Source organism: Artemia sp. Qi Xiang Cuo, chromosome 14 (genome assembly GCF_049724085.1).
Source record: "Artemia sp. Qi Xiang Cuo chromosome 14, ASM4972408v1, whole genome shotgun sequence".
Lineage (NCBI taxonomy): Eukaryota > Metazoa > Arthropoda > Branchiopoda > Anostraca > Artemiidae > Artemia > Artemia sp. Qi Xiang Cuo.
In genome coordinates, this window is record NC_142807.1 from 37,710,868 (window position 1) to 37,729,847 (window position 18,980).

General features: G+C 36.2%; 1 long non-coding RNA gene across 1 annotated transcript in view; it reads left to right on the forward strand.

Moving 5' to 3' along the window:
- LOC148944430 (uncharacterized) overlaps nucleotides 1–18,115 on the forward strand; it is a 29,116-nt gene extending 11,001 nt beyond the window's left edge. Inside the window, exons 2-3 of the long non-coding RNA XR_016142797.1 lie at nucleotides 16,001–16,098; nucleotides 17,998–18,115. This is a non-coding gene — a long non-coding RNA (uncharacterized LOC148944430). The remainder of the gene's footprint in view (nucleotides 1–16,000; nucleotides 16,099–17,997) is intronic.
- Nucleotides 18,116–18,980: the final 865 nt, after the last annotated feature.

Consider the following 18,980-nt stretch of genomic DNA (forward strand, 5'->3'; position numbering starts at 1 on the left):
CTTACTCCAGAAACATGAAAAACTGGAGAAATATTCATTATATTAACCAATCAGGAAACTTTGGTAATCAAAAACAAACAGAAATTATTTAAAGAAACTTTCCAAAAAAGAAGTTTTTCAAAGAAAAGTAAAGACCCATATTAAACTTAAGACCAGCATAAATAAATTTGTAAAGTCAAACTTAAAATGCACAAGAATTTACTACTAAAAGGATTTTGGCTACTGCCCTTTTCCCCTTCCCTATTCATAAAAGTCTAATGCTTGTGGCATCATTTATGCTTTACTGAAAACAAAATAGGCCTGTATTACAGATATTTTCTTTTATATTTATAACGTAGAAAAATACAAACCGAAATTACAGTGCAAAATTTTTTTTGAATTGCTGAGTTTTCAGGAATTGTTATCACTATGTATGAAATATTCAGTTTATTTTCATTTGTTCTTTCTAGTCATCTTGATTATTATAGTAATCTTATATTTATTTGTTTTTGATGTTTTCAAAAACAAAAGCCTAGTGTTCAAGATACATATAGGTTTCAATAAAATACAAATGATGCAACGAGCTTTAGGCTTTTACAGTTAGGGAAGGGGGAAAGGGCAATAGCTAAACTCCTGTTTGTAGTAATTTTGTTTGTTTTAAATTCGAGATTAATATTGAGCTTAATTTTTACTCGTTTTAGGATTTTTTTTATTCATATACATTTGACCCTGTTATCTCTATATTTTCTATGATATTTTAATTTTTATTTGTTTTGATTTTATTTATTACTTAATAGTAATTTCTGGTCATTTTGAGTTTAAATTATTGGGTTTACGCATTTTGTCCCCCCCCCTGAAATTTTCTCTGCAGAAAATTACCCCTCCCCCTGGTTAATTTTAGATGCTCATTAGAAGGGAAATCAAAAGTTCTACTCACTTGTTTAAGTCAGAGGCAATGCTATAGCATCGTCTATAGTAAAGAGCCATATTTATTTTCTTCCCAGAAGCACTTCACATGGAAGGGTGGGTGGTTTTATAAACTTCAGAGAGGGTTCATTTCATTGGAAATTAAACTTTCTAGTGCCCTTTTTAAGAGTCAATCATGATTGGAGGGCAACAAGCCACCCCACGCCGTTTTTTCTCTAAATGTATCTGATCAAAATTTTTAAGATAGCCATTGTTTTCAAAACAGTTGAAAGATCAAATAACCATGCCTCCATGTTTGACAAGCCCCATTCCAGCCTCCAGGGCAAGGGCTGTAAGCTATGCAAGTGGCTCATTGTTAAGATATAAATTCTTTATGAGAAGGGTGGTTATATAAACCTTGAATAAATTCATTCAATTGGAAATTGATAGTTCCAGTGCCTTTTGTAAGATTTGGCCTACTTTTCAACCAGTTGCTACCAAATGAGCTGTTAGCAGCTACCATGTTTTAGAAAAGTTTCTTATTCTAGTTAAATGGCCCTTGTGCTTTAGCAGTTCTTTTAATGGCAAGGCCCATGATGCCCTGCCCTGCCTTGCCTTTTCTCCCTCTGTGCTGGTAGGCATGTAAATAGAAAGAAGACTGTAGCAATGAGAGTGAATCTATTACCCCCACCCCCAGTACTAATAATAAAGGTGTAGGTCAAAAATATCCCTGGGAATCAAGAGTGATTAGATATCAATTTCTACCTTCTCCCTTTCTAAAACTCATTTTGTATTTATATGAAGGTTCAATGAGCATTAGAACACTTGGGCACTATAATGCACTCTTTGAGGCACCTGTCCCTTGCAGCTCCTTCATATAGCTGATGTGTACGTACACATCACTTCATATAATTTTTATGAAATATGAGGCAAATCAGCTTAGTTAAATGAAGCATTAAAATAAATATTAGAAACGTTTTCTGTAATAAAAAGGTAGACATCTCCATGTATCACCCTTATTCAGGCTTAGTCTAAATGAAGGGAGATAAGAGATTAACTCCTTTTCGCCCCCTATACCCTTTCCTACATTTATCTGAAGGTTCATGGAGAATTAAACAATTTGGGCATTGAAATGTGCTCTTTTAGATATCTGGCACCCCCCCTCCAGCTGTCAAAATGACCCACCTCCTCTCTTTTATAGTACTTGATACACAATTATGCATCACTAAACATAATTTCATCAAAAATCTTTTGAATCAACTGAGTCAAATCTAGCATTAAGATAAATGTCCACATTAGCAATTTATCTTGTTTGGACCACATGACTTTTCACTGACAAATGCACCACCATGTGGCATTACTTCCTCTGCAGCTGGAAGCTAAAAAATACGCAATTCTAAATATTTGCAGATAAGAGCTTGAAACCTCTACATTAGGGCTCTTTGATTGTTTTGTAGTTAGGGAAGGATACAGATGCCTCAGAGGGTGCATTTTAATGCCAAAACATCTTAACTTCAGATAAATACAGAATTTATTCTAAGGGGGAGGGGTGGAGGCAGAAATTGATATATAATCCCTTGGGTTGTATCCAGGACTTTTGTTTGAGGGTATTTTTTCTGGGGGGGGGGGGGTACAGAAAACTTTTAAATAGCATCAAAAATGTGTTTTCATGCATTTTTATTACATTTTTACAAGTGGGACAAACGTTTCTGGGAGGAGAGTCAAACCTCCTAAGTCCTTCCCTGAATACAGTCTTGATAATCCCTCTTGATTTCTAGGAATATTTCTGGTCTATGCTGTTATCATGAAAGTAAAGAATAGCATTGAAACCCAAAATAAGTAGAATTTATTCTGTATAGGATGGGGCTGCCCCTTCTTAATCCCAAACCTCTCCCTGATGGTTGTAGAAACTTTGGAGGCTGCCAATCCCTGTGCAAGAACCGTTCTGATATCTGGAAAGTGATCACACATCAGTAGTATGTGTCGTCTGGATTTGCCAACGCCCCTAGGAATTTCTACGTTATTCTATAGAAGCTCTACACCTTTTCAAAGAGATTCAGAGCTCCCTCACATAATGGAATTTGAGGGTTGATAAAGTGAAATTATGTCACTATTCTAGTTTCTCTAAACCAGTATTGCCTATAACTTAATTTACGTAGACAATGAACGATATTAATTAATGTTTTGAATAATAGGAGTGTGAATGATTCTAATTAGTGATTGGATTGTATGAAGGTGGAGAAAAAAAGGATTATGAAATTATGTCACTATTCTAGTTTCTCTAAAGCAGTATTGCCTATAACTTAATTTACGTACACAATGAACAATATTAATTAATGTTTTGACTAATCGGAATGAGAATGATTTTAATTAGTGATTAAATTGTATCAGTGGAGAAAAAAGAGCATTAAACTGATTAGCAGTTAAGGTAAGCCCGAAGGAGTTGTTAACTCATTTAATTTGTTATAAATTTGAAACAACATCAGTCTGTGAAAAATGCCTAACGACAAATCGGAAATGTTTGATTAACCTTTGCAAAAAAAGGGGTAATGGAATTTGCGAAATGGAGGAGATGTGGTGGTTATGTAATGTATAATACACAAGTGATGTTTTGGAGAGTATTGTCAATTTAAAATAGTTTTAGAAATAAAAAAAAATTTAACAAGAAACGGCTGAAAAGTGTTTTGAGGGAGATGGGTTGGATGGAGATGGTTGAGTTGCACGAGGGTTCAGTTAAAGGGGGGACAGTGACACGGGGGTTTAGTTAAATTGGGTCGATTTGCACAAGGTTTCAGTAGCACGAGAGTTCAGCAGCACGGGGATTCAGTTGTACGGGGTTTCGGTTATACAGTGGTTCAGTTACATGGAGGGTTCAGTTGCACGGGGGTTGAGTTAAATAGGGCTTGAGTTCCACGAGAGTCGACTATAAATAAGGCTTTTGCGTCTTTCTGAACTTTCTGTGAGAGGCGGGGGTAAGTATTTAGTTTAAATAATTCTAAGAGGAAATCTAACGTTCCCTTCGTTCCCCCATTTCTGAAGGCAGGGAGGGGAGGGCTCAATTTTAGAGGGAAAAACAAAATACTCAGAATCGAAAATAAACAGGATCTGCCTCAAGGGGACAGCTAAAAGACCCTTCGTTCCTCCATTTCTGAGGGGCAGGAGAAGTGGGGGGTCAATTTTGGAGGGAAAACTAAAAATACTCAAAAAGTTCATTTTGAATTTCTTTGATGAAATGCAAGAGTTGGTATATTTCAGTAGGGTTTTGTTATGCTTTACCTGGTCACAGTTACATTCTTCTGATTTCTAAGTCTTATTTTTAATTTCTTTCATTGAGATGCAATTGTGGGAATTTTTTAGTAGTGTATGGTTTTGCTACCTTGTCACAGTTAAATTCTCGTTATTTTTAGAAGTTCATTTTGAATTTCATTAATGAAATGCAAGAGTTGGATTATTTCAGTAGTGTTTTGTTGTGCTTTACCTTGTCACAGTTACATTCTGTTGATTTTCATAGTTCATTTTGAATTTCTTTCATTGAAATGCAAGAGTTGGAATATTTCAGTAGTGTTTTGTTGTGCTTTACCTTGTCACAGTTACATTCTCTTAATTTTTCAAAGTTCATTTTGAATTTCTTTCGTAAAACGCAAGAATTGGAATATTTCAGTAGTGTCTTGTTGTGGTTTACCTTGTCACAGTTACATTCTGTTGATTTTCATAGTTCATTTTGAATTTCTTTCATTGAAATGCAAGAGTTGGAATATTTCAGTAGTGTTTTGTTGTGCTTTACCTTGTCACAGTTACATTCTCTTGATTTTTCGAAGTTCATTTTGAATTTCTTTCTTAAAATGCAAGAGTTGGAATATTTCAGTAGTGTCTTGTTGTGCTTTACCTTGTCACAGTTACATTCTCATGATTTTTCGAAGTTCATTTTGAATTTCTGTCGTAAAATGCAAGAGTTGGAATATTTCAGTAGTGTTTTGTTGTGCTTTACCTTGTCACAGTTACATTCTCTTAATTTTTCAAAGTTCATTTTGAATTTCTTATTTCTATCGTAAAATGCAAGAGTTGGAATATTTCAGTAGTGTTTTGTTGTGCTTTACCCTGTTAGAGTTATATTCTCTTGATTTTTCAAAGTTCATTTCGGATTTCTTTAGTTGAAATGCAAGAGTTGGAATATTTCTGTAGTGTTTTTTTGTGATTTACCTTGTTAGAGTTACATTCTCATGATTTTTCAAAGTTTATTTTGGATTTCAGTCGTGAAATGCAAGAGTTGGAATATTTCAGTAGTGTTTTGTTGTGCTTTACCTTGTCACAGTTACATTCTGTTGATTTTCATAGTTCATTTTGAATTTCTTTCGTTGAAATGCAAGAGTTGGAATATTTCAGTAGTGTTTTGTTGTGCTTTACCTTGTCACAGTTACATTCTCTTGATTTTTTTTAAGTTCATTTTGAATTTCTGTCATGAAATGCAAGAGTTGGAATATTTCACTAGTGTTTTGTTGTGCTTTACCTTGTCACAGTTACATTCTGTTGATTTTCATAGTTCATTTTGAATTTCTTTCATTGAAATGCAAGAGTTGGAATATTTCACTAGTGTTTTTTTGTGCTTTACCTTGTCACAGTTACATTCTCTTAATTTTTCAAAGTTCATTTTGAATTTCTTTCGTGAAATGCTAGAATTGGAATATTTCAGTATTGTCTTGTCGTGGTTTACCTTGTCACAGCTACATTCTCATGATTTTTCAAAGTTCATTTTGGATTTCTTTCGTTGAAATGCAAGAGTTGGAATATTTCAGTAGTGACTTGTTGTGCTTTACCTTGTCACAGTTACATTCTCTTTATTTTTCTAAGTTCATTTTGAATTTCTGTCGTTGAAATGCAAGAGTTGGAATATTTCAGTAGTGTTTTGCTGTGCTTTACCTTGTCTCCGTTACATTCTACTGATTTTCATAGTTCATTTTGAATTTCTTTCATTGAAATGCAAGAGTTGGAATATTTCAGTAGTGTTTTGTTGTGCTTTACCTTGTCACAGTTACATTATCTTAATTTTTCAAATTTCATTTTGAAATTTTTTCGTGAAATGCAAGAATTGGAATATGTCAGTAGTGTCTTGTCTTGGTTTACCTTGTCACAGCTACATTCTCATGATTTTTCAAAGTTCATTTTGAATTTCTGTCGTGAAATGCAAGAGTTGGAATATTTCAGTAGTGACTTTTTTGTGCTTTACCTTGTCACAGTTACATTCTCATGATTTTTCGAAGTTCATTTTGAATTTCTGTCGTAAAATGCAATAGTTGGAATATTTCAGTAGTGTTTTGTTGTGCTTTACCTTGTCACAGTTACATACTATTTATTTTTATACGTTCATTTTGAATTTCTGTCGTAAAATGCAAGAGTTGGAATATTTCAGTAGGGTTGTGTTGTGCTTTACCTTGTCACAGTTACATTCTCTTAATTTTTCAAAGTTCATTTTGAATTTCTTATTTCTATCGTAAAATGCAAGAGTTGGAATATTTCAGTAGTGTTTTGTTGTGCTTTACCTTGTCACAGTTACATTCTATTGATTTTTAAATGTTCATTTCTGATTTCTTTCCTTTAAATGCAAGTGTTGGAATATTTCAGTAGTGTTTTGTTGTGCTTTACCTTGTCACAATTACATTCTCTTGATTTTTCGAAGTTCATTTTGAATTTCAGTCGTGAAATGCAAGAGTTGGAATATTTCAGTAGTGTTTTGTTGTGCTTTACGTTGTCACAGTTACATTCTGTTGATTTTCATAGTTCATTTTTAATTTCTTTCATTGAAATGCAAGAGTTGGAATATTTCAGTAGTGTTTTGTTGTGCTTTACCTTGTCACAGTTACATTCTCTTGATTTTTCGAAGTTCATTTTGAATTTCTGTCGTGATATGCAAGAGTTGGAATATTTCAGTAGTGTTTTGTTGTGCTTTACCTTGTCACATTAACATTCTGTTGATTTTTCAAAGTTCAATTTGAATTTCTTTCATTGAAATGAAAGAGTTGGAATATTTCAATAGTGATTTGTTGTTCTTTACCTTGTCACTGTTACATTTTCTTGATTTTTCAAAGTTCACTTTGAATTTCTTTCGTGAAATGCAAGAGTTGGAATATTTCAGTAGTGTCATGTCGTGGTTTACCTTGTCACAGCTACATTCTCATGATTTTTCAAAGTTCATTTTGAATTTCTGTCGTGAAATGCAAGAGTTGGAATATTTCAGTAGTGCCTTGTTGTGCTTTACCTTGTCACAGTTACATTCTCTTGATTTTTCGAAATTCATTTTGAATTTCTGTCTTAAAATGCAAGAGCTGGAAAATTGGGGTCTTAGTCCACCAGCCTGAATGGTGGAAATCCACTAGCTCAGTATTGGGGTCTTAGTCCACCAGCCTGAATGGTGGAAATCCACTAGCTCAGAATTGGGCTCCAAGTCCACCAGCCTGAACGGTGGAAATACACTAGCTCAGTATTGGGGTCTTAGTCCACCAGCCTGAATGGTGGAAATCCACTAGCTCAGTATTGGGGTCTTAGTCCACCAGCCTGAATGGTGGAAATCCACTAGCTCTGTATGGAGATCTTAGTCCACCAGCCTGAATGGTGGAAATCCACAGCTTTACCTTGTCACAGTTACATTCTCTTGATTTTTCGAAGTTCATTTTGAATTTCTGTCGTGAAATGCAAGAGTTGGAATATTTCAGTAGTGTGTTGTTGTGCTTTACCTTGTCACAGTTACATTCTGTTGATTTTCATAGTTCATTTTGAATTTCTTTCATTGAAATGCAAGAGTTGGAATATTTCAGTAGTGTTTTGTTGTGCTTTACCTTGTCACAGTTACATTCTCTTAATTTTTCAAAGTTCATTTTGAATTTCTTTCGTAAAATGTAAGAATTGGAATATTTCAGTAGTGTATTGTCGTGGTTTACCTTGTCACAGCTACATGATTTTTCATAGTTCATTTTAGATTTCTGTCGTGAAATGCAAGAGTTGGAATATTTCAGTAGTGACATGTCGTGGTTTACCTTGTCACAGCTACATTCTCATGATTTTTCAAAGTTAATTTTGAATTTCTGTCGCGAAATGAAAGAGTTGGAATATTTCAGTAGTGACTTGTTGTGCTTTACCTTGTCACAGTTACATTCTCTTGATTTTTCGAAGTTCATTTTGAATTTCTGTCGTGAAATGCAAGAGTTGGAAAATTGGGGTCTTAGTCCACCAGCCTGAATGGTGGAAATCCACTAGCTCAGTATTGGGGTCTTAGTCCACCAGCCTGAATGGTGGAAATCCACTAGATAAGTATTGGGGTCCCAGTCCACCAGCATGAACGGTGGAAATTCACTAGCTCAGTATTGGGGTCTTAGTCCACCAGCCTGAATGGTGGAAATCCACTAGCTCAGTATTGGGGTCTTAGTCCACTAGCCTGAATGGTGGAAATCCACTAGCTCAGTATTGGGGTCTTAGTCCACCAGCCTGAATGGTGGAAATCCACAGCTTTACCTTGTCACAGTTACATTCTCTTGATTTTTCGAAGTTCATTTTGAATTTGTGTCGTGAAATGCAAGAGTTGAAATATTTCAGTATTGTTTTGTTGTGCTTTACCTTGTCACAGTTACATTCTGTTGATTTTCATAGTTCATTTTGAATTTTTTTCATTGAAATGCAAGAGTTGGAATATTTCAGTACTGTTTTGTTGTGCTTTACCTTGTCACAGTTACATTCTCTTAATTTTTCAAAGATCATTTTGAATTTCTGTCGTGAAATGCTAGAATTTGAATATTGAATTTGTTAATTGTCTTGGTTTTCAATTTCTACTTTAAAGTCTTTTGTTATTTTTAAGACCATCTTTATGTTCAGAAGTATTAAGCTATAGTCGGATTATTTGAGTTGTGTCCTTTTGTGCTCGACCTTGTCACAGTTACATTCACTTAATTTTTTAGAATTCATTTTTAATGTAAGCAATAAAATACGCGACGTGTAAAATTTGGGTCTTAGTCCACCAGCCTGAATGGTGGAAATCCACTAGCTCAGTATTGGGGTCTTATTCCACCAGCCTGAATAGTGGAAATCCACTAGCTCAGTATTGGGATCTTAGTCCACCCGCCTGAATGGTGGAAATCCACTAGCTCAGTATTGGGGTCTTAGTCCACCAGCCTGAATGGTGGAAATCCACAGCTTTACCTTGTCACAGTTACATTCTCTTCATTTTTCGAAGTTCATTTTGATTTTCTGTCGTGAAATGCAAGAGTTGGAATATTTCAGTAGTGTTTTTTTGTGCTTTATTTTGTCACAGTTACATTCTGTTGATTTTCATAGTTCATTTTGAATTTCTTTCATTGAAATGCAAGAGTTGGAATATTTCAGTAGTGTTTCGTTGTGCTCTACCTTGTCACAGTTACATCCTCTTAATTTTTCAATGTTCATTTTGAATTTCTTTCGTGAAATGCAAGAATTGGAATATTTCAGTAGTGTCTTGTCGTGGTTTACCTTTTCACAGCTACATTCTCATGATTTTTAAAAGTTCATTTTGAATTTCTGTCGTGAAATGCAAGAGTCAGAATATTTCAGTAGTGACTCGTTGTGCTTTACCTTGTTACAGTTACATTCTCTTGATTTTTCGAAGTTCATTTTGAATTTATGTCGAAAATGCAAGAGTTGGAAAATTGGGGTCTTAGTCCACCAGCCTGAATGGTGGAAATCCACTAGCTCAGTATTGGGGTCTTAGTCCACCAGCCTGAATGGTGGAAATCCACTAGCTCAGTATTGAGGTCCCAGTCCACCAGCCTGAACGGTGGAAATTCACTAGCTCAGAATTGGGGTCTTAGTCCACCAGCCTGAATGGTGGAAATCCACTAGCTCAGTATTGGGGTCTTAGTCCACCAGCCTGAATCGTGGAAATCCACTAGCTCAGTATTGGGGTCTTAGTCAAGCAGCCTGAATGGTTGAAATCCACTAGCTCAGAATTGGGGTCTCAGTCCACCAGACTGAATGGTGGATATTCACTAGCTCAGTATTAGGGTCTCAGTCCACCAGCCTGAATGGTGGAAATTCACTAGCTCAGAATTGGAGTCTTAGTCCACCAGCCTGAATGATTGAAATTCACTAGCTCAGAATTGGGGTCTTAGTCAGTGTTCAGATTGGAGCGTTGGGGTCCGACTATCTGGGCTTTACTTGTCAAGGCCTGAATGCTAAGCGACGGACATGAGCTCGATTGGGACCCCATTGTGAAAATGGAAAACAAAAAGCAAAAATATATTGTTGGTATGTGTGTAGAGCATGGCATGGTTACCGCTAGGGCAACAGTCTAACCGTTGACGGTTTTAGGTATCCATGAATTAGTTCTAAGGCTAGAGTGGAAGTTGGGACAACTTTTTGAAAGTGCCCACATCACCTGCTCAGTGTCTCTGGCAAGTGACCCTAAATTTGAAAAAGTGGAAATTGGCTCAGATTTTCTTAACTGAGCTGAGACAATGAATAGATACTCTTGGGAAAGTGAGTTACACACCGCGACGGCGTATACATAGTGAGAGAGACATGCAAAGTCGACATAGCTTTATTTCATTTTTAAGGTTAATTTAGACGAGGTTACGTGCGCGCACGTAACCTCGTCTAAATTGCATGAGACTCTGGGCAGGTGAGGTGGACACCTCCAAAAATTTGTCCTAACTTCCACTCTTGCCTTAGAACTTATTCATGGATACCTAAAACCGTCAACAGTTAGACTGTTGCCCTAACGGTAACCATGCCATGCTCTACACACATACCAACAATATATTTTGTTTTTTGTTTTCCATTTTCACAATGGGGTCCCAATCGAGATCATGTCCATCACTTAGCATTCAGGCCTTGACAAATAAAGCCCAGATAGTCGGACCCCAACGCTCCAATCTGAACACTGACTAAGACCCCAATTCTGAGCTAGTGAATTTCAACCATTCAGGCTGGTGGACTAAGACTCCAATTCTGAGCTAGTGAATTTCCACCATTCAGGCTGGTGGACTAAGACCCTAATTCTGAGCTAGTGAATTTCCACCCTTCAGGCTGGTGGACTGAGACCCCAATCCTGAGCTAGTGGATTTCCACCATTCAGGCTGGTGGACTAAGACCCCAATTCTGAGCTAGTGGATTTCCACGATTCAGGCTGGTGGACTAAGACCCCAATACTGAGCTAGTTGATTTCCACCATTCAGGTTGGTGGACTAATACCCAAATTCTGAGCTAGTGAATTTCCACCGTTCAGGCTGGTGGACTGGGACCCCAATACTGAGCTAGTGGATTTCCACCATTCGGGTTGTTGGACTAAGACCCCAATTCTGAGCTAGTGGATTTCCACCGTTCAGGTTGGTGGACTAAAACCCCAATACTGAGATAGTGGATTTCCACCATTCAGGCTGGTGGACTAAAACCCCAATTCTGAGCTAGTGCATTTCCACCGTTCAGGCTGGTGGACTGGGACCTCAATACTGAGCTAGTGGATGTACACTGTTCGGGCTCGTGGACTAAGATTCCAATCCAGACCGAGTGAATTTCCACCATTCAGGCTGGTGGAATAAGAACCCAATTTTCCAACTCTTGCATTTCACTACGAAAATTCAAAATGAACTTCAAATAATCAAAAGAATATAAATGTGACAAGGTAAAGCACAACAAGTCACTAGTGAAAAATTCCAACTCTTGCATTTTACGACAAAATTTCAAAATGAACTTCGAAAAATCATGAGAATGTAGCTGTCACAAGGTAAACCACTACAAGACACTACTGAAATATTCCAAGTCTTGCATTTCACGAAAGAAATTCAAAATGAACTTTGAAAAATTAAGAGAATGTAACTGTGACAAGGTAAATCACAACAAAACACTAATGAAATATTCCAACTCTTGCATTTCAATGAAAGAAATTCAAAAGGAACTATGAAAATCAACAGAATGTAACTGTGACAAGGTAAAGCACAACAAAACACTACTGAAATATTCCAACTCTTGCATTTAAACACATAAAATAAAAATTAACATCGAAAAATCAAGAGAATGTAACTGTGACAAGGTAAAGCTGTTGATTTCCACCATTCAGGCTGGTGGACTAAGACCCAAATCCTGAGCTAGTGGATTTCCACCATTCAGGCTGGTGGACTAAGACCCCAATACTGAGCTAGTGGATTTCCACTATTCAGGCTGGTGGATTAAGACCCCAATTCTGAGCTAGTGAATTTCAACCATTCAGGCTGGTGGACTGGGACCCCAATACTGAGCTAGTGGATTTCCACCATTCAGGCTGGTGGACTAAGACCCCAGTACTGAGCTAGTGGATTTCCACCATTCAGGCTGGTGGACTAAGACCCCAATTTTCCAACTCTTGCATTTCACGACAGAAATTCAAAATGAACTTCGAAAAATCAAGAGAATGTAACTCTGACAACGTAAAGCACAACAAAACACTACTGAAATATTCCGACTCTTGCATTTCACGACAGAAATTCAAAATGAACTTTGAAAAATCAAGAGAATGTAGCTGTGACAAGGTAAACCACGACAAGACACTACTGAAATATTCCAATTCTTGCATTTCACGAAAGAAATTCAAAATAAACTTTGAAAAATCAAGAGAATGTAACTGTGACAAGGTAGAGCACAGCAAAACACTACTGAAATATTCCACCTTTTGCATTTCAATGACAGAAATTCAAAATGAACTATGAAAGTGAACAGAATGTAAGTGTGACAAGGTAAAGCACAACAAAACACTACTGAAATATTCCAACTCTTGCATTTCACGACAGAAATTCAAAATGAACTTCGAAAAATCTAGAGAATGTAACTGTGACAAGGTAAAGCTGTGGATTTCCACCATTCAGGCTGGTGGACTAAGACCCAAATATTTAGCTAGTGGATTTCCACCGTTCAGGCTAGCGGACTAAGACCCCAATTCTGAGCTCGTTAATTTCCACCTTTCATGCTGGTGGACTAAGACCCCAATTCTGAGCTAGTGAATTTCCACCTTTTAGGCTGGTGGACTGGGACTCTAATACTGATCTAGTGGATTTCCACCATTCAGGCTGGTGGACTAAGACCCCAATACTGAGCTAGTGGATTTCCACTATTCAGGCTGGTGGACTAACACCCCAATTTTCCAACTCTTGCATTTCATGACAGAAATTCAAAATGAACATCTAAAAATCAAGAGAATGTAACTTTGACAAGGTAAAGCAAAACAAGTAACTACTGAAATATTCCAATTCTTGCATTTCGCAAAAGAAAATCAAAATGAAAGGTGAAAAAACATGAGAATGTAGATGTTACAAGGTAAGCCAAGACAAGACACTACTGAAATATTTCAACTCTTGCATTTCACGAAAGAAATTCAAAATGAGCTTTGAAAAATTATGAGAACGTAGCTGTGACAAGGTAAACCACGAGCAGACACTACTTAAATATTACTTGTCTATCATTTCACGATAGAAATTAAAAATTAAATTTGAAATATTAAGAGAATTTAGCTTTGACGAGGTAAAGCACAACAAAACGCTTTTGAAATATTTCAACTCTTGCATTTTAATGAAAGAAAGACAAAATGAACTTTGAAAATCAACAGAACGTAACTGTGACAAGGTAAAGCACAACTAAACACTACTGAAATATTCCAACTCTTGCATTTCACGACAGAAATTCAAAATGAACTTCGAAAAATCAAGAGAATGTAACTGTGACAAGGTAAAGCTGTGGATTTCCACCATTCAGGCTGGTGGACTAAGACCACAATACTGAGCTAGTGGAGTTCCACCATTCGGGCTGGTGGACTAAGACCCCAATACTGAGCTAGTGGATTTCCACCATTCAGGCTGGTGGACTAAGACCCCAATTTTCCAACTCTTGCATTTCACGAAAGAAATTCAAAATGAACTTTGAAAAATTAAGAGAATGTAACTGTGACAAGGTAAAGCACAACAAAACACTACTGAAATATACCAACTCTTGCATTTCAATGAAAGAAAGTCAAAATGAAATATGAAAATCAACAGAAGTTAACAGAGAGAATGAAAACCAAGACAATACACATCTGAAAATTTCTAAATATGGTAATGTACGAATGAAATTCAAGATGGACTTTAAAAAATCATTAGAATGTAACTGCCAAACTATGACAAGGTAAAGCACAAAAAAAACACTACTAAAATATTCCAACTCTTGCATTCAAATAAAATAATTTCAAAATAACCTATTAAAATCAACAGAATGTACCTGTGACAAGGTAAAGCACAACAAAACACTGCTGAAATATACCAACTCTTGCATTTCAATGAAAGAAATTCAAAATGAACTTTCTGAGTATTTTTAGTTTTCCCTCCAAAATTGACCCCCCACTTCTCCTGCCCCTCAGAAATGGAGGAACGAAGGGTCTCTGAGCCTTCCCCTTGAGGCAGATCCCGTTTATTTTCGATTCTGAGTATTTTTGGTTTTCCCTCCAAAATTGACCCCTCCCCTCCCTGCCTTCAGAAATGGGGGAACGAAGGGAACGTTAGATTTCCTCTTAGAATTATTTAAACTAAATACTTACCCCTGCCTCTCACAGAAAGTTCAGAAAGACACAAAAGCCTTATTTATAGTCGACTCTCGTGGAACTCAAGCCCTATTTAACTCAACCCCCGTGCAACTGAACCCTCCATGTAACTGAACCCCTGTATAACCGAAACCCTGTACAACTGAACCCTCGTGCTACTGAACCCTCGTGCTACTGAACCCTCGTGCAACACGACCCAATTTAACTAAACCCCCGTGTAACTGTACCCCTTTAACTGAACCCTCGTGCAACTCAAGCCATATTTAACTCAAACCCCGTGCAACTGAACCCTCCTTGTAACTGAACCCCTGTATAACCGAAACCCTGTACAACTGAACCCCCGTGTTACTGAACCCTCGTGCAACTCAACCCTCCATGCAACCCATCTCCCTCAAAACACTTTTCAGCCATTTCTTGTTAATTTTTTTTTTATTTCTAAACTATTTTAAATTGACAATACTCTTCAAAACATCACTTGTGTATTATACAGTACATAATCACACCATCTCCTCCAATTCGCAAATCCCATTACCCCTTTTTTTTGCAAATGTTAATCAAACATTTCCGATTCGTCGTTAGGCATTTTTCATAGACTGATGTTGTTTCAAATTTATAACAAATTACCTGAGTTAACAACTCCTTCGGGGTTACCTTAACTGCTAATCAGTTTAATCCTTTTTTTCTCCACTGATACAATCCAATTACTAATTAGAATCATTCACACTCCGATTATTCAAAAAATTAATTAATATTATTCATTGTCTACGTAAATTAATTTATAGTCAAGAATGGTTTAGAGAAACTAGAATAGTTGCTAAATTTGACAACCCTTTTTTTTATCCATCTTCTTAAAATATGATCACTAATTAGAATCGTTCAAAATCCTATTATTAAAAACAATAATTAATATCGGTCATTATCTACGTAAAATAAGTTCTAGGCACTACTGGTTAAGAGAAACTAGAATAGTGACATAATTTCACTTTATCGACCCTCAAATTCCATTATGTGAGGGAGCTCTGAATCTCTTTGAAAAGGTGAAGAGCTTCTATAGAATAATATAGAAATTCCTAGGGGCGTTGGCAAATCCAGACGACACATACTACTCACATCCATGATCTTTCTTTGGTAAAAAAAAATGCAATTCCAAATATTTGTAGGCAAAAGGTTTAAATTTAAACCACTACAGTAGGGTTCTCTGATTGTTTTGCTATTAGGGAGTGGGGCAAATACCTCAAAGGGTACATTTTAGTGCCAAAACATCCTATATCTCATTGAACCTTCAGGTAAATACAGATATAGTTCTAAAAAAGGGATAGGGGGGTAGAGGTAGAAATTGATGTTTAATTGCTCTTGATTTCTGGCAATACTCCTGGTCTACACTGTTATTTTGAAAGTAAAGAGTAACATTATATCCCAAAATGAGTAGAATTTATTCCGTATAGGAGGGGGACTGTCCCCTCCTCATCTCTACCTCCTCCTTGACCTCTTGGTTGTAGAAACATCAGAGGATGCTTGTTTGATCAGAAATTGAGAGTTCTAGTTTTTTTTTTATAGGTCAAAAGTGATTGGAGACCAACCAGCCCCTGTCCTATAAGTGCTTTTGATATCTGGTCATTTTGTTAACCCTTAAGACATCTGATCAAAATTTTGAGGTACGGTACCTATTTTGTACTTTCTCTTTTGCTGGTGAATCATGTATATGGGGGAATTTTCCATGGGAGGAATTGTTGCTGGGAATTTTCCGGGGGGGGGGGCAGCTCCCGAATTATTGTAGGAATTTATTTCTGCTGATCTTAAGTTTATTGTGGCTCTTGACTTTTGTTTAAAAAACTTATTTTATTGGAGATTTTTAAAATTAATTACACAGTAAGAATTTTACTGTTTTCTTTAGTTTTTATATACGGGACTTTTTTTTGGGGGGGGGGGGTGCATTTGTAAATGAATTGATTACTATATTTGGAAAGAGCATAAAAAAGAAATTGAGTAGTATGTTCACCTTATCCTGATGTCTATCATGGGATCTTGTTTATATTTACCCAAATCATTGCCATTTATGCAATAAAGATGGGAGGGAATATGATAATCTGATTAATAAAAAACAACTTGTATATTGTAAAGTAAGGATTTTATTGTTTTAGTGTTTTTATTATACCAAAAATCTATATGATACTCATTGATTTTGAGAAAATATTTGACTCAGTGGACCACCAGAGTCTATGGAAGATCCTACTGCAGTACAGAATCCGTGAAAAGATAGCTTTACAGATCAATTTCTCCCTTTGAAGACAGTGAGTGCTGTTTAAAGATGCCAGACTGCCAAACATGCTTTTTCTGCATCCTATCGGGAGTTGAACAAGGCTGCATGTTTTTGCTGCTACTCTTCGTAACTGTCATTGACTAATAAAAAGTGCCAGCACAAACAGCATCCAGCTGAATTCTGAATTATGCCTAAGCAATATAAACTTTGCTAACAACATTGCTGTACTAGAATCATGCAAGCAGCACTCACCCCTGAGCATCGCTTGTGGAGACTGACACATAGAACAAGTCATCCATTTCAAATACCTAGGAAGCATAATTGAAAACATAGGACCTGGCACAAAAGAAGTGCTTACAAGAATTGGTCAAGCTAATGGAGCCTTCAATAAACTATGGAATGTTTGGCAGTCCCAAAGCTTCTCTCTACAGCTGAATTGTTTAACAGCAATGTCATGCCAGTTCTGCTTTATGCAGCCAAAACCTGGCACTTGAACCAGAAAGAGGAGAGGAGAATTCTTGCTTTCAAGAACAGAACACATTCTCAATTCTCAACAATCACAGACTCACACATGCTAAACTAACACGTTTTCTTCATTCCATCAACAAATTAAATTGAATTGCAAACAAAAATGTGACTTAAAACTGAAGAATAACACAATGATTATGCTATTGTGTAATTTTGCATGTGTCATAGATGCTAAATATTAATTCCTACTTCGTGTTTACTAATCACAGACTCACACACGCTAAACTTACACGTTTTCTTTACTCCTTAGTAATTTTGCTTTGTATTCTAACAGCTCACGTGCTCTAAACTAACGCGTCCCATAATTCCATTATAATTTTGCTTTGTCTTCTAACTGCAAATTTCATTGTTTAACATTTTTGTTTGCAATTCAGTGTCATTTTTTCTGTTTCTTGTTCCATGTGACATCATTCATATGAATTTTTTTCCAAAATTAAGGATCTAAACAAATTTATTCTAACTCATGTTCTGTCTAGATTTTTTTTTTTTTTTCAGGTCAAAATATTTTAAGGAGTCAATTTTTCAAAAACAAAATTGAGCAGTTTTCAAGAAAAAATACATACATAAATAAATAAACAATTGTTCTTTTTTTATTATCAAAATGGCTATTCATTCTGCTATTGTCCATTTCTGAGATAATAGTGTGATGAAAACTATTCATTTCTGTGTTTTTTAATGTCCAAATTCTGTATTATTTTTAATTCAGCTTTGGAATATTTTCTTAAATAAGGGAAGGGCCAAAATAAACTTTATTTGATATTTTCAGGTATTTAATGGACACTGACTATATACAAGATAAAGAGATGTCCCACAAGCAGATAAAGCAGAGGAAAACGTTAAAACTTCCTTCTGATGCCCCACCTGAGGTTCAAAAAGGACTTTGGTAAGTTTTTACATAAGCTTACTATTATTTTTTTTTTCCTTTAGATGGTTTTTTTTTTTTTTTTTTTTTTTTTTTTTTTTTTTTAGCTGAAAACGTCTTACAGACTTGTATGTTTGTTCATCTACAACCTTAAAGGATTCTAAGCAAGAAAGACTTGCTAGTAAGCATTAGCACACTCATGTATGTTGTACCTGTATAAAAAAAAAGCACTATCCAAATCAATTTGCTTTTTCCTCTCTTCATTCAAAGATCTCTAAAAGCTTTCTTAAAACGTTAAAATCTGTGTTTACACCATTAAAATTAAGGCAAGGATGTGAACTTTTTTAGTATTTGTTAATTGAAAAGTAGTTTTTGAAATACCTCTATGCTTATAGAGGACAACTGTAGCAGGGCGTAAGATCCAGGTCTATGGACAATGGCCTCTGCAAAGGGTTGTCTCGACCATGTCGGTGTATCCGCAAGACTGGGGACCTTGCAGTTATCTCTATTTCCACCTGAGGGGTGGCACCCCTCGAGGAAATTATAGCCTAGTAAACGACACAGCATTTGCACGGGATTCGGATTAATGGATAATTCTTCAGGGCTTTGTCTGTTTTGGTGGGCGTTTTTGGGCTGAAAAACCTCTTACTAGCTAATTTACCTACTATAGGTTGCCTCTCTGTAGTAGCATAATATTTGTAGGGATGAATATATAATGAGTCAGAGGTAATAGGCGTGAGATTGTATCTGCAGGATTTTGACTGCTGTTAATAGAAGAGCATCACCAGTACTGAAAACCATGTTGTCACCAAGATGGGCCTAGGATTGTACAAAACGTCCATTCAATTGGAGGTCCCAGGGACTTTTTGTTGTCTGTTTCAAGGCCG